Genomic DNA, 6,000 nt, shown 5'->3' with positions numbered 1-6,000 from the left:
ACCCTTAAAGCGGACATCTTTTCAGCAATCGGGTGTTCTACAAGTCGCAAATTAATGGCTTGCAGTCAGCTACTTCTTGTTTTCTGCAGAAATCTCATTGGTTGCAACAAAAACCTGGACCCACATCGGCCCTTCGGGGACCAGATTGCCCACCTCTGTTCTGGAACCTATCGCAGTCAACCATGGGAAGCAGGGAAACACCCTGAATTGGTTGCCAGTCAATCGCAGGACACACACAGACAAACAACCATTCATGCTGACACTCATTCATAGGGGTAATTTAGAGATCTCAACAAACCTATAAAGTATGTTTTCGGGATGTGGGAGGAAACCGGAGTACTTGGAGAAAAGCCACGCAAGCCAGAGAAGAGCATGCAAACTCCACCACAGAGGATGTTCGGAATCCACCGGGAATTAACCCTCAATCTATCAGAACTGTTAAGACAAATGTTATAAGCAATTTTTCACTAGCCATTTAGGAAAATCAAAAATGTATTTATATTTTCCAAAATGATTTCATTACCTAATGTTTCGCAAAAAAAATTAAGATATCCACAGTTCATCTATTCCTATTAGTTCGTAGTCCTTAATGAAATGTATGTAGGAAACAGGGCAGCCGGTCGGATTAGTGGTTGGCGCATCGGCCTCACAATGGGGGACTTGGTTTCAAATCCAGGTCGGTCCACCTGTGTGGAGTTTGCATGTTCTCCCCAGGCCTGCGCGGGTTTACTCCGGGTCCTCCGGTTTCCTCCCACATTCCAAAAACATGCATGGTAGGCTGATTGGACACTATAAAGTGCCCCAAGGTATGAGTGTGAGCGTGAATGGTTGTTTGTCTATCTGTGCCTTGTGATTGGCTATTCAGGGTGTCCCCCATCTCCCGCCCGAAGTCAGCTGGGATAGGCTCCAACACCCCCTTGCAACCCTAGTGAGGATAAAGTGATTCCGAAAATGAGATGAGATGAGAGATGATGGAACAGTATTATTGTGAAACTGTACAATTAACAATTCAATCATAAAATGAACCAAAATATTCACTTGCTGATGGTGTTATATTTTTGTGGATGTTTGTAAATAGTGTAATGGTTGTAATTTTATGTGTTGTGCTTTGGAAAAAAATATTTGATGATGATAAAATTCTCCATCTCTGTCAAATTTAATATTTCTCATTATATCTCCACATGTTCACTTTTTATGAGCAGAATATTTATTATAACTCTGGCTATTGTCATCATACAGAGCAGCGTATGACAAAATTGGTGGTGCTACTCCACAAAGTGCCAAAAATAAGTAATATAAAAATCTAAGAATCACATCCTATTAAGGTAAATACAAAAAAATGCTAAGATATTATTCCTATTCACAGAAAAAATCACGATTCAGTTCCTGGTCACGATCTTATAGTGTCAGACACGAACGTACGCCAAGAAAATAACACTTTGTTCTCTTGCTAATATCTTCCAGAAACAGTTGATCCCGATAGACCCCCAAAATATTAATTAATTCAATTTCAATTCTGCGTATTCTTGTCAGAGCCGTAGGGTGCTGGAGCCTACCCCAGGTAACATCCGGCGAAAGGCATCCGACGAAACTGGCCGTTAGTCATGAGGCACAACGACAGACACCCCCTCACTCTCATAATCATACTGCCCCCAAGTGGGAATGAATCCCAAACTGCCTACAATGAAGTTAGGCAAAAGAACCATTGCAATATTGGGTGGCCCCCCAAAGTGTATTTAACAAATTCTTCACTTTGTACTGCAAGCAACCCTAAAATCCAACACTGCCGAAATACCACTTTCATGTGACAGTGAAATTGGGCCACTGATTGGCAAAAAAAAAAAGACCCCAGTGAGCCTGCCGCCTGCCGCGCACTGAAGGTCCACGGGTGTTCTTAAGAAAGACTGAAAGCATCGCTCACCTCTCCGTAATGTGTATACTCTCTGATCTCATCACCAACACACACTTTCACACAGAACAAGAACGTGAAGTTGGTGGGAACATTTCTTTAAAATGAAGGTGGGTGTTGACAGCTGTGGAATTAAGTTGATCTGTCCACAATATCATTGAATTGCTTACGCAATTCAGTGTGTCGGTGCTTACTACCAGCTTCTGTTTTGTTCACGTTCTATCTTTCAAGTTCCTTCGATGACACTTTTCCCTTTCGGCCGCCCCTTTGTGGGAACCTTGGTAGAGGAGGGCGACATGGAGCAGATGCCTTCTTGTCAGCGGACAAAGAAGCCCTCGGTCACCCTGTCCTCTCCTCTCCTTTGCGCTGCCTCCAGCTTTCATCAGCCGCGCATCAAAGTGGCGCTCTGCATATGAAAAGGACCCCCGTCTTTATGCTACGCAAATTAGCCTATCGCCACCCCTCCCCGACTTCATTTCACAAGAACACCCCTCACATCTGTGCCATGTCCGTGAAGGAAGGCCCTCATCTACGGAGTCTTCGCTCTCTTTTCCTCAGCGTGCTCCTCTTTCTCCACTCGCCGTGCCTTTCAGCCCCTTAAATTATGGCCGTGAAGAGAGAAGGAGGGTGACGGGGGGGCTCAGTCTTGCTAGATAAAAAGGATGACGGCTAAAAACAGGGGTTGGTTTATAGAAGGAGTGAGATGAAGAGGAAGCAAACAAACATGAAAGTGAAGACGGATACAGAATCAGAAGGAAATCTCTAACAAATGATGTTTTTGTTTCTCCCAGTGATTCTATTACTTGTGTTGGTGCACCCTGGGTCAGCGGGTGCACTTTCCCATTCCCGCTCCTTTCATCAGGTCCCCCATTCCTTCTTCTCATACATAGCCAGCGCCCCAACACACAGACACACCCCTTGCTGATATCAAAGCAAACGGAGCCAATGAAAGTCAATAATTGTCCATTGTCATGGAAATGGTCCCTCTTATTGAGACGGAGTGGGGTGCGACTGTGCATGCACGGCAAACATCACACTTGGATTCCCACATGCAGAGATTTGGAGTGTTTGGCAGTTAAAAAAAAACAAAAAGGACTCACGCCATATAGCTTAAGAGAGTAAAAATGTACTTTTTCCTGAATTATGATAACATTGAGTTCACTCATACGGACGGGAGAAAGCGTCTTAACGCTGCATTTAGAGCAACCGCGTTTCTTCGTGCAACAGCGCCCATCGCCAAATGCTATCTTGTTTTCAGACCGATCAGTACATCCCCTAAAAAGAAGTCGGCGTACCCTGAATAACATTCATTTTAAACATTTTTTACCACTGTTTTCTCCTAAGTACGAGAATCTAACCCGGCAAACTACGGTCACCAGACGGGGCACACCTTGAATCGTTGGCCAGCCAATTCCAGGTCACAAGGAGACGGGCAACCAATCACGATCACACTCATACCTAAGGGCAAATTAGAGTGTTCAACCAGCCTTTTCTTTGGATGTAGGAGGAAACCGGAGTAACTGGAGAAAATGTATGCATGCCCGGGAAAACAGGCAAACTCCACACAGTAAGGAGCAACCTTGGAACGAACACATGAACCCAGAACCACGCGGCAGCCGGGCAGCCAAATTTTTTGTCCACAAGGGTCAGCAGGATTATGATGATAATCCCGGTATATTAGACTGCATGATTTAATTCTTGTAATATTTATATTTAATCTCATAATATTACAATGTATATATATATATATATATATATATATATATATATATATATATATATATATATATATATATATATATATATATATATATATATATATATATATATATATATATATATATATATATATATATATATATATATCAGCAACAGGGTTACTTATTTATATATTTATTCATGTATTTATTTATTAACTTATTACCTATCTATTTTTGTCCAAAATGCCTTTTCTATTTCTGTATCCTCACCCTCTTGCTACTGCGACAACGGAATTTCCCGAATACGGGATGAATAAAGTTATCCAATCCAATCCAATTTAAAACTCTTAATTTTTTTGTGATTTTATTTTCCTTTTGTTTTGACTAGAGTTGTAGTCTTTTTTCTTATTTGGGGGGCCTAGTAGGTGAGTGGTTAGAGCATCGGCCTCACAGATTTGGGCTCGAGGGGTTGATGCTTTGTCGGTCCTCACTGAGATTCCGTGTTCTCCCTGGGCTTGCATGGGTTTTCTCTGGGTACTTTGGTTTCCTCCCATATTCCAAAAACATGCAAGGTATGCTTGTTGTACACTCTAAATTACCCCTAGATATGGTTGTGTGCGTGAATAATTGTCCGTCTCTATATGCCCTGTGATTGGCTGGCCACCAATTCAAGGTGTCCAAGTTGTTTCTTAGATATCTACCATCTTGTGTGTGCAAATTCAAAATGTGTTACCTATCGTCCTCCACACGCGATCTCATAGATTTTGACCGAAGTAAAGTTCAAACTCTTGTCATCATTAAGGAGGAAAACATTGACAAAGTACATCCCAGTTGAAAGAATCATGTTTGATTAAGTGAAAAGACAGAATTTTATTTTTCTAATGATCAATAGTGGAGAACAACAAAAACAAGAGGCAATATCTCCCAAAAGTAGCCACAATAGCTGTCCTCAGACATTTTTAAATGTCAATACTATCCAATTTGAATATCATATACCATATAATATTCAAACAAAGGTCATTTGTGTTAGGTCTTTACCAATAACTTTAATTATTCAAAGCACATTTTGTTCTTTTGCATCAGGCGCTATTGTATTTCTAAATCAGACCTGTGCAAATTTTTTACCCATCATATTCATTACCTCAGTTTCTACACTGGTGTCAAGGGTGCTGGTCCTATTTTATCACAGATTTTTAACCAGATAACTGCGAAGCTAATGGCTATCGCATTCTACGTTTCATTTGTCGTCTTTTTAACTGACACTGTGTATTTATCCGGATCAAACTGTCACCGCGGCGCAAGTACGTTTTTGCTTTCTCGCTGAAACCCCAGCTTTTAAACACTCAGACGCGTATAAACATGCACACTGGTCTGTTTAAGTTAGCTATCCTGTTTCCACACTTTTATCCTACATCCTTTCTAATGCCTTCCCTGGCCTCCCCCTCGTCTCCCGCAACACGTTCACGCAATGATTTCATTTCAACCCGCCTCAGCCCCCTTTTGATCAAGCACGTTCCCTCTCCTCATATGCCTCTTTCCATCCATCTCTCCCTCTCCCTTCCTCCCCTCCACTGGGCTTTGATCTTAAACATCCCCTCTATCAGCTAGCTCTCTCTTAAAGACGTGACCCCTACATTCCTCGGGTCACTAATGACCCCTTAACCGTGCGTGCGTCTATTTGGGCGTGCAAAGTGTGTGTACACCTGAGTGAGATTAGCTTTCTGCCCCAAGTGTACATGCAGCCCCCACCCACATGTGTGTTGTATTGTTTGTGTCTTTTGAAATGCTTCATAATTGTGGATTATTGCCACCCCTGTGGAGTGAAAGATGGCCTTTTTAGTAATATTAACTTTTCATCAAGGGAAGAGAAAAAAACATTCAATGAATTTGAAGGATAAATCAACAGGGTTGTAAGATCCTTGTAAGACATTAAAAATACCCTTCTGTGGTTTTAAGCAACTTTGAGCAGAGACCAAAACCAAACTCTGTTGGTGAACTGTCCCACCAACCCAACTAAGCTCAAATATCCCTAACACTTTACGACAGTGGTACAAAATAACTAAGAAACAACTTGTACGCCCTGAATTGGTAGCGAGCCAATCGCAAGGCACAAGGAGATGCCTAACCATTCACACTTCATTCACACCAAGGAGAAATTCCGAGGGTCCAACCAGCCAACCATGCATGACTTTGGAATCTGGGAGTAAACCAGACTACCTGGAGGAAACCCACGCAAGCTCGGGGTGTACACACAAACGTCAACAGGTGGATTGACTTGGATTTGAACCCAGGACCCTAGAACAGTGAGGGCAGCCTGCTAACCACTCAGCCGTTGGGCCACCCCGTCAGCAAGGATGGTTCCTGTATTATTGGGAGCACTCGGGGATGTAG

The 6,000-nt window shown here is 42.4% G+C and overlaps 1 protein-coding gene across 1 annotated transcript in view; it reads right to left on the bottom strand.

The window, feature by feature from the left end:
- The window catches only part of trabd2a (TraB domain containing 2A), a 54,175-nt gene that overhangs the window by 26,471 nt on the left and 21,704 nt on the right, over window positions 1–6,000 (bottom strand). The window lies entirely within an intron of this gene.

Source organism: Stigmatopora nigra, chromosome 17, assembly GCF_051989575.1.
Source record: "Stigmatopora nigra isolate UIUO_SnigA chromosome 17, RoL_Snig_1.1, whole genome shotgun sequence".
Taxonomy (NCBI): domain Eukaryota; kingdom Metazoa; phylum Chordata; class Actinopteri; order Syngnathiformes; family Syngnathidae; genus Stigmatopora; species Stigmatopora nigra.
This window is presented reverse-complemented; position numbering and strand designations above follow the sequence as displayed.